This window comes from Rhinolophus sinicus, chromosome 3 (assembly GCF_057876585.1).
Source record: "Rhinolophus sinicus isolate RSI-liver-muscle chromosome 3, RSI-T2T, whole genome shotgun sequence".
In the NCBI taxonomy this organism is placed as follows: domain Eukaryota; kingdom Metazoa; phylum Chordata; class Mammalia; order Chiroptera; family Rhinolophidae; genus Rhinolophus; species Rhinolophus sinicus.
In genome coordinates, this window is record NC_142503.1 from 101,405,185 (window position 1) to 101,415,166 (window position 9,982).

The 9,982-nt window shown below is 52.9% G+C and overlaps 1 long non-coding RNA gene across 1 annotated transcript; it reads right to left on the minus strand.

The window, feature by feature from the left end:
• Positions 1-799: 799 nt before the first annotated feature.
• LOC141570642 (uncharacterized) lies at positions 800-5,419 on the minus strand. Its single transcript, XR_012494884.2, has 2 exons — positions 4,734-5,419; positions 800-2,965 (listed from the first exon to the last, which is right to left on the minus strand). It is a non-coding gene; the product is annotated as an uncharacterized LOC141570642 (long non-coding RNA).
• Between the last annotated feature and the right edge of the window lie 4,563 nt (positions 5,420-9,982).

The following is a 9,982-nucleotide window of genomic DNA, read 5'->3' on the forward strand; positions in this document are numbered from 1 at the left end:
AACTGGCCAGGGCTGGAAAAATGCTATGAGACTCCAGAGAGCTCAGTCTCATCCCGCTGGATTATAACCCTGTTATCCACACCCCTGGGGCTTGTTCTGTCTCCTTCAACCCCAACTCTGGAGATGAAACCTGCCAGGGACGTTAGCAGGTGGGGGTGCTGACAGGTGGGATGCAGCCTGACCCCACCCCAACACCAAGGGCTGGGAGAGGGGAAGCAAGATGGGAAAAACTGACCCCTCCAGGACCATACCTGCCATGGATGTCTGGGGGTGACTCGTTTCCCTGAGCCTCAACTCCAGTATCCAATGAGGCCTGAGCCATCATGGGTTGTGCCATGAGGAGACAGAAAGAGAAGAAGCCTGAGGGCCCCGAGAGTGCTTAGGGCACAGTCCTCACCTGTCAAAAGTTTAAGGGACAGCAGAGATTATGTGGTTCAGCTGTGAATCCTCAGAAGACAGAAAGGGCCCTGGGGGTTTCAGAGCGGAAGAGGTGAGGCTACACTGCTGGGAGGGTCGGAATTCCATTCCTGAACCATTGTCACAGGCTCCTGAGGCCCTGCCCTTCCCGCCCCCATCCTCCCACACAGGAATGGGAAAGCTTCCTAAGCAGCAAGAGCGTGCTGTCATTCTAGATGACAGTCTCCCCAGCATGCCAGCGCTTCCAGGAGAAAGTCAAAATCCCATCACATGATAATACTATTCAGTCATAAACAGAAATTAAATTCTGATATGTGCTACAACATGAGTGAAACTTGAAATCATTATGCTATGTGAAATAAGTCAGACACAATAGGACAAATACTGTATGATCCCACTTATATGTGGTACATAGAATAGGCAAGTTTACAGACAGAAGTAAATGAGAGGTTACCAGGGGCTGGGGGGCAGGGAAGCATGAGAGACGGGGAGTTACTGCTAGATGGGAAAGAGTTTCTGTTTGAGGTAATGAAAAAATTCTTGAAATAGAGGTGATGGTTACACAACATTGTGAATGTACTTAATGCCGCTGAATATCCACTTCAAAATGGTAAACTTCATGATTGATAGATAGATATAGATATAGATATAGATATAGATATAGATATAGATATAGATATAGATTTGTTTTACTATAATACAATAAAAAAATCCATTACATGCTGCCATGCAAGGCCCCTGCCACCTTTCCCTAACGGCAGGAGAGCCGCGTACCTAGAATGCAGAGACAGCCAGAAGTCTTGCTGAGCACAGGTAAGGTCACCACATGCATATATCTTGTCCCCTAAATGATCCTCTGTTCTAGCCACTGCGAACTGCCCTCTGCCCCTGTGAGCACTGTGTCCTGTCAGTCTCTGTGCCTTTGCATGTGTGCTCCTTTGGCTGGAATTCCAGCTCCCCCTTCTCCTCCTGCCTAATGCCATCTGGTTCTTCAAGCTCCCTGTCCCCCGCCACGCTCCCTACCCAAGCAGAGTTAGAGCCGCCCTCCCCTGGCCATGCAGAGGAAGCCTGCTTCGGTGCCCTGCCCACTGCGCTGAAATGGTGTCTGCATAAGATGATGCCACCCTCTTGGAGGGGGGGCTGAATGGGGCAGCCCAAGACATCACAACAGACTGTCACTTCCGTACGCATTCTTAATTGAAGCAGCAGCAACAAGCCACGTCGCTGTTCAGAGATGGAATTTGGGTGACTTTCCCAGTATTCTCACCGTGAATGTAACCATGGCTCAAAAACAGTGCAGGCATTGCTATTGCATTAGGGTCAAGCTCAATATTAACTTCCCAGAGATGCAGTGACATTTTGGCCCACCAGCAACCAAGAAAAAGAAGAAGATAAGGATTTGGAGAAAATCAAAAGAGCAGCTAAAAGCTGTTCCCATCTCTCTGTGGGAACTTTTAAGTGGCCCCAACTAGAAGAACTGAAAACAGAGTATTAGCTCAGGAACGCTATGATCTATAAAAATAATAACCCACCAATCAAGATCTGGTTTCCTATTCTATTCTAGGATAGAGGGTGTTGAATTCACATAAATCAAATCACATTTGATAGATAAATAGGTAGGTAGATACATAGATACATAGGGACATAGACATAAAAATATATGACTAAAAACACTTAGATTTGTAAAGTCCTGGTATGACCATGATGAGATTTGCACACCTGCACAACTACTTCAGCAAGTACAGTCCTGTGTCTAAATCCGCTTCCCCATCTAGACTACGAGCACCTTGAGAACAGGTCCGTTTGTTCGTGGTCCCAGCGCAACAGAGTCTGTACATAAAAGGAAGTGAATCAATGTCTGCTTTGTAGTGTATCGAGTTCTTCTATTTCTCCAGCATCCTGCACAGTCTGTGGTTCAACAGCCAAAGCTTAAAACTTGTTCAAAAAAAGGAAGAAAGGACCTGACCACCGACATGCTGTCCTCAACTGTGAAACTATGAGATGACCCTGTGTCCTGGAGCTGCTGTGTTTTTGCTAGGGAGTCCACGGGGTGGGGCGGGGCTGATGGCAGGAGAATAAGCAGCCTCCATGGCTGAGGGGCCAGAGGCACGGGCTCTGGGGCTTGAAGGCTGAGAAGGGAGTAGCTCACAGTCTGCAGTTGGGGATGATGAAATCCTAGTGACGGTTCGAGACTGTTCACAGTAGCACGGTTCATATGGGAACAGAGTCAGACAATTGAAAAGCACTGTGAAAGGAAAATGGATACAAGGGGTAGAGTCATTCTGTGACGAATGGACAGCAACACAATGGGAGAAACACAGCGACATACAACAGTGTAGGTGGATCTTAGTAACATAACAGGGAGTGAAAAAGTCAGTCTCAGAAGATCATTTATTACACAATATCCATTCCGAAAGTTCACAAACCACTAAAATCAAAAACATTGTTTAGCAGGGTGGCTGGTTAGCTCAGTTGGTTGGAGCATGGTGCTGATAACACTAAGGTTGCCGGTTGGATCCCCACATGGGCCACTGTGAGCTGCACCCGCCTTAAAAAAAACAAAACAAATAAAACACTGTTTAGGCCTCCACAGAGGTGTGGTTGTGGTAATGCCCCCAAGATCAGCAAGACCTCTGCTCTTCCTTCCTCCTCAGTACATTCTTCCTGAAATTAGGGAGAGCCTGTGCCGATGAAAGGTCACCAGAGTGCTAGTGTCACTTTGGGGCAGAAATATCTAAGAAGTGGTGCTGAGTTCTTCTTCTCCTCCCCTGCCAAAGCAAACCCCAGAACTCAGTGTTGAGCAGCACATCACAGGCCGCCGTGCGTGCAGTGGGCAGAGGTCACGATCCTCACTGGTCATGCAGCAGGATGAAGAATAACCCTGTGCTGGGTTGACCCCTGAGATTAGGGATTATTTGTTACCCAGCATCTAACTAGTTTGTCCTGGCTGATACTGTTATAAAATTATATTTAAAAAGGCAAAGGACTGATAAACACAAAATTCGGTGATTACTCTGAGGGGGAGGCGTGGCTATCATGAGGGGCACAAGACGAGTGCATCTGAGCTCCGACACATTCACCACGTCCTGCAGACGAAAACGTATCACTGCAAATCAACAAATCACTCGATTAAAGCGGCCCTACATGGGCCAATACTGAGAGTGTGTCATTATTGGGTTGGTGGTTAACCCCATTCTGTGCACCTCAGGTCCATTTAAAAGGAAAAAATGAAAAGGGAGTGTTATTCGGATATGAGCTAGAAACCCAGCCACTATACCAGCCCAAGGGTGCTGATGTGTCACTTTATAGGCAAGGGACACACACCAAAGTGTGTGAGGGAGGGCAGGGCGACAGCCCGTCACACACACACACACACACACACACACACACACACACACACACACACACAAGCACCCTGCAGGGAAACGGTCCTTTGAGCCAGCTGGTTGGGAGGTGGGACACAGCAGAATCACAGAGCCTTTGTTCTTAGCAGCTTGTCAATCTTGCCCCAAAGCCTCATTTCAATATATTTGCATGAAGTGGTTTCATCCCAGCCTCCTCCAGCTGCCCCCACCCCCAGGAGCTACAGGCCCAGGCTCAGTAACTCCACAGGCCCCTGGACCAACCCCAAGCCCCTTTGCTGATGTCATTATCTACCAGGAAGAATTCTGCATTTTCTGTACCCAGGGCATCATGAATCTTACATAAATTTTCCTCCCTCAACCTAGATGCTAAAACCATCACATTCAATGAGGAGCTATTGGGAGTTGTAAGGAGGAGAGGATGTGGTGGGATTTGCAACTTGAAAGCAGCTCTGGTTACCAGTGTGGGGAGGGGGACCGTAGAAGCAACAAATTAGGGCATCCAGACTGGGGCAGGGGAGAGGTGCTGGAGGGCACTGGGCAAGAGCCTGGCAGTGAGTCAGAGGGGCAGAGCCCAACTCCACAGTCTCTGGGGAGGAAACAGGAGCAAGCCTGCTACCCCATCCCAGGCTCCGCAGCTCACAGCTAAGGCTTCCCCACCCCTGCCAGCAACGCTGGGAGAAGGAGGTTGGGTGTGGAGGAGAAATACCTGGGAAAGGCTGTAAGTGGCCTCTGGAGGAGCCTGGGTCCAGAGGTGGGGGTGAGACGGGACAGCCATTTCTCTTTGGAGATTTAAAACTATTTGCATATTGTCTTGCGGGAGACCCTGCTCGCCACGCCATCTTTCAGGCGGGGCGGCCTGCGGGGTCTCTGCTCCCGCTCCCCATACAAGAACACAGGACATGGTGAGGCCGAAAAGGAACACCCACGGAGCCATAGGTAGGGGAGCCATACCACTACAGTCTCACTGGAGGCTGGGCCCACCGGGCGCCGACCTGCCGTCCGCCTTTCCGCCAACCGACCAAGACTCTTCTCCACTCTCTCCTCTGTTCCTCTCTCTTGGCGCTCCTCTTCTGCTGTCTTCGGCTCTGCTCGGCTCTGCTCGGCTCTGCTCGGCAATCCTCGGCAATCCTCCGTAGTCGCAGCAGTTATACCAGCGGCCAATTAGCTAACCGGCCACAGCCGACGGCCAATCAGCCACAGCCGACGGCCATTCACCCCCGAGCCAGTACCCCTTCACGTGAGGCCGAGAGCCTGTAAACTACTCTCTGGGGCTCTGTCCCCACACATATACTCATTTGACCCCAAAATTCAACAACAAAAGCATATTAGAGTCAATGTCTCAGCGTGTCTTCTTACGCAGGTGAGCTTCAGGGAGTTGATAACCAGAAATTGTGCACCGAAATGGGCATGTGAGTGCAGGTTTTTTCCAAAAGGGGGTCTATATGTTTTATTGAATTTTCAAAAGAACCTGTGACCTGGTAATATTAATTAACATTTATATAACACTATACTTTAGGCTCTGCACTCATTTAATTCTCATTTAATTATATCATACACACTTATTTAATCCTCACGATAACATTTTATTGCGATCCCCATTTTACAGATGTAGGGACTGAGGTTAAGCAAATGGCTGAAGCTTGCTCAGTTAGTGAGATCTCAGTTCCCAGAGTGTCAACCACTAACCAGTCTGGTCTGATCCAATATTGAACTTGCCCAGATAGACAAGTGAGGCCCCCCCAGGCACCGAAGGGCTCACCCCAGGTCCTGCAGACAGACTGGCCAGCGGGGGCCTCTGTGCTCCCAACTCTCTGAGGCGCTCCCTTCAGCCCCAGTAGGAAGTCTGGGTGATCGCTGCCCATGGCAGGCGGGTTTGTGTCGGGGAAATCTGGGACATCGCTGAAGCAAGCATGGGGGAGGGGAGACCTCCCACCCACCAGGAGCCAGCTGCTCCTGGCACCCCAGCCTGGCTAACTCACCACAGGGACAGGGACCCACCTTCCTCAATGACCAGGCCCTTTTTTCTCCCTGGCCTGTCTTCCATCTCTGCCCTTGGCTCCATCTGAGGCTGAGGAAAAGCATGGGGCTGTAGACACTGGGGAGAGCCCAGCACCTTTAGCTCAATTTCCCTATAGTCCTGCCTCAGCAGGGGATGGCTCTTGCCCACTGGGACTTGCCCTCGGAGGTCTTGTGTAGGTCTAGCCCCCTCCCCTCCCAGGAGTGTGTAAGACCCTCAGCCAGGCTGGAGCACACCCCTAGGGAACTGCGGCAGAGGGGGCAGGGGAACAGGACACCAGCAGGGCAGGGCTGCCTGGGGAGGCATGTGAGCAGAGGCTGGACCACCAGTCATCTGAGAGGGGCCTGCACAGCAGTCATGCCCAGGTCTCAGTCTCTCCCCATCTAGGATTCCGTGTGGGGCTTGGTGACACTTACAGGACTGCACAGTAAGGTATGCAAAGGACTCCAGCCAGCCGCGCCTCAGGGCCTTCTCTAGATTTTGATTTCAGGGAGGCCGAGAGAGGGATAGGGCTTGCGGTGGGCTCAGCTCTAAGGGAGGGGAAGCCCCGGGGCCTGGATGGCAGGGGGGAGGAGGGACTGGTACTTCAAGTGGGAGGAGGGAGGGGGTTTGGGGCTGGGGGGGGAGACATACATGTGGAAACCTCAAGCAGGGAGGTTTGACTAGGCTGAGGAGGGGATGGGCTGAGAACGGGACATGTTCAGGCAAAGCAGGAGACAGCTGAAGTCAGACATCCTGAGGGAGGGTTTTGGTGGGGATTGGGGCCAGAGCCCAGAGAGCTTGGATGCCCAGCTGTGCAGGAGAGGCCCTGTGGACCCCCCTAAGCCCACCCAGGACAGAAGCCCATCCTGGTGCCCTGTCTCAACACGACAGGGCCGTTCCTCAGTTATCTGCCTCCCCCAGCCACCCTAAGACGGCAGCCGTCATGTCAGAGCTCAGCCTCCCCAGCTGTCTTCCCAGGGCAGGGCCAGGGCCCTCAATAGCCCATCCCACCTCTGGGCCACAGCCGGATATCCCCAGGTTCCAGTGTCAGCCCAGAATCAGGCTATTTCAGCTGGCTCTCCACAGCAGCGAGCTAGCTCAGAAGTGCCAGTGAGGTCGGCCCCACACTGTTCTCAGCTTTTAGCTCTTGCTGGGAGTGAATCTCTCACCCAGCACACTCCGATTACCAGAGTGACCTGGGTGGCTGCATGGAGTCTCCTTGTCCACTGAGACCACGGGCAGGTGACACAAGAGGATGCTGCTGGCAGACCTCCCCCCACCTCTCTACAGTTCTGCCACCTGACGTCAAGAGAGCCTAGGGGCAGAGAGTGGGGTGGCCAGTGGACTTCTTGACTTAATATGCATAGTGTACCTGGTGTTTCATGGGGTGTGAGAAACCTTCCATAAGCTCCACCTACCTCAGTCCTTTACAGAACTTAACGCCCTGGAGCAGGGTGGGTCAGGTATAGGTCACCCAATGAAGAGGAACTCCACTGAGAAGAGGCCCACACTTCCCTTGAAAGGGGTCAGAAATGCAAATGTTTTCAGGGGGTTCAGCCAGCCAGATAAATTTTATGCTTTGCAGATAAATGGTTTGTGCCTTCTCCACTTCCACAGAGGGATTTGTGCTCACCATGTTGATGGGGCTGCTAGTTTTATAAGAGGACTTTAAAATGCAAAAATCTGTTGTGTTTTAAGTGTTGGCAATCAGGTCAAATTTTAAAAGAACATTGTGTAGTTTCAATAAAACACATCAAGAACCGTGCTTGATCCAGGAGACAGGATCGGGTGCTGATTTGGGGCCCTGCCTCCCAATGCTTGCTTGGCCATATATCCGGATGTGCCTCCTGGGAGGGCCCTCCACAACAGGGAGCAGGTTTCAGAATCCCCGAGGACAGGGCACCATACTTTAGGGCCCATCCAGCATTTTCCAAACAGTGCTCCAGAGAAACTAGTTGCTAGAGCTGTTCATGGATGTCCTTTTTTATGGGCAAAGACTCTGGGACCCTGGGTTAAGTAAGGCAAAATAGACTTTTTCACCTTAGGACTTGTCCTAGTCTTTAAGATGTAACAGAGTGTCTTGTGAATTTCCAGGAGATAGAACATATGCAACCTTCTCAGAAGAGCTGCACACGAAACCCATTTTCAAGGTATAGCATTAACTCTGGAGAGACATCACTACTGCTCCACAGATATTGTTCTGGAAGGGTGGCTCTCCACACGTACCAGTGTCTCAAGCTCAGCATCCCAGGTGGCTGGAGCAGGAGCACAGGAATGGGGGCGAGGGGAAGGAAAGGCTGGGCAGGAGCATGGCTTTGTCTGGAGGGTAGCGGGAGCCCCTGAAGGGTTTCGGGCCAGGAGTAAATGACGGCACAGAGCTCACCGCATGGAGAGCAGACTGCAGACGGGACTGGGTCAGAGGCATGGAAGCTGGGGCAGAGTGGAGAGTGGGGGATGGAGGGAATGGTCAGGACTAGGGGGCTGCAGTACTGTGGGAGAGCAGGAGAGGGAGGCGGTGAGGATGAAGCCAGGCCATGGGCTAAACGGGCAGAGCCCAGACAGAGGCTCTGAGTCCCAGGGGAAGGGAGGAGTTATGAGAGCAGGCTGGGGATCAGTCTCCTCCATGTGCCCTGACCCACTGCCCATCCCTTCAGGGAGCCAGGCTTATGCGAACTTCAGCTACCTGGGGTTGCCATGGCAACCGCACAGCGAAGCAGTGGAGCACCTGCACACTCAGGTGGGGGGGGAGGGGGCTGCTGGCCTGATGCCTCCTCTGTGTGCACCCAGGGTTCAGAACCTGGCCACCCCTTCCCCCAGGCAGCTGGCAGTGGCAAAGGGTGGCCGAGAGAGAGGCAAGGCATCTGCCCTCCATGGCTACTGCTCCCAGAGCCAGGTTAGGAAGGCAGTCCAGGGAACCCCACCACTACTCCAGCCTGGTCCAGGCCTGTGGCCATTGTCTTTTCGCAGCTCTTGTAACCACCTCCGAAAGAACAGGCAGGTGTGATTCCCACGACTGTTTCTCCTGCTGCCCCCACAAAACTAATTTTAGCCCTGACATAAGGCTGCGGCCAGGGGTGTTGGGAGAGGGCTGTGTGTCTGCCCCTCTAAATGCAGGCCAGGCGGGGAGCCCAGCAGGGGTGTCAGAGGGCTGGCTGGCCCCACCCCAGACAGAGCAGCTCAGCTAAACAGGCCCTCCAGCACTGCCAGCCCCACCACCCACCGCCCTCTGGGCCTTTCTGTTGTCACCCAGACCACCCTCCCTCAGCATCCTCCTAGGCCCCCACTGCCAGCCAAACAACAACCACACCCTCAGCCAGACACTTGCCCTCCAGAGCCAGGTAAACCCTCACTGCTCTGGGCTCTCTCACCAACCAAGTTAGGCAGGTTAGTAGTCAGCTCCCCACCCCACCACAGAGCCACTGTTCCTGCTGTACCATCTCAGCTACACAGAGGGGTGTTTCCAGCAGCCCCAGAACCACGTTCTAAAGTCCCAGCTCATGGCTCAGACCAAATATCACCCCCTCCATTGAAACACTTCTACCCTTCTGTCAGACCTAACTTCTCCTTCTCTGTGCACCCTGAGCTTCTGATATCATTGTGTTTTGCTATTTATGGACACAGTGTCACCCACATGAGACTCTAAGCCCAGAGAGCAAGGACAGTCTTGTTCGTATGTGTCCCCCCAAGCCCAACACAGTGTTTGGCATACAGGAGGCATGGCCGGGGCCCAGGTGGAGGGGCCAGGACGAGTGCAGGCTCTCAGCCACTAGTGGTCACTGCCCCCATTTCCACCCTGTTTGAAGAAGATGGCCCCACTCCAGAGCCCCATGGCTCCTCTGGGTCACCCTGGAGCACGCATGAATGTCTGACCACAGGACACGCCCCCGTGACCGTTCACTGACCTCTGGCCTGGTGGAACATGACTCAGGCCAGACTGTCCCCCTGAGTGACTTGACCTTCCAAGACATGCAGTGAGTCCATAACAAAGGCAGAAGCCAAGAGCCTGTGTCCAGAGGAGCCAGGGTACAGAGCTGGGGCCACAGTGAGGGGCACACACCAACCACAATTATGGGGGAGCAGAGCCCCAGGAAGCTGAAGAAGCCCCGAGAAGGGGGTAGGGACCAGAGGAGACACTAGAGAGCAGCTCCCACTCAGGCCCCTGCTGCATCTGCGGCTGGAGGCCCAGAGGGCTGGGATTCAG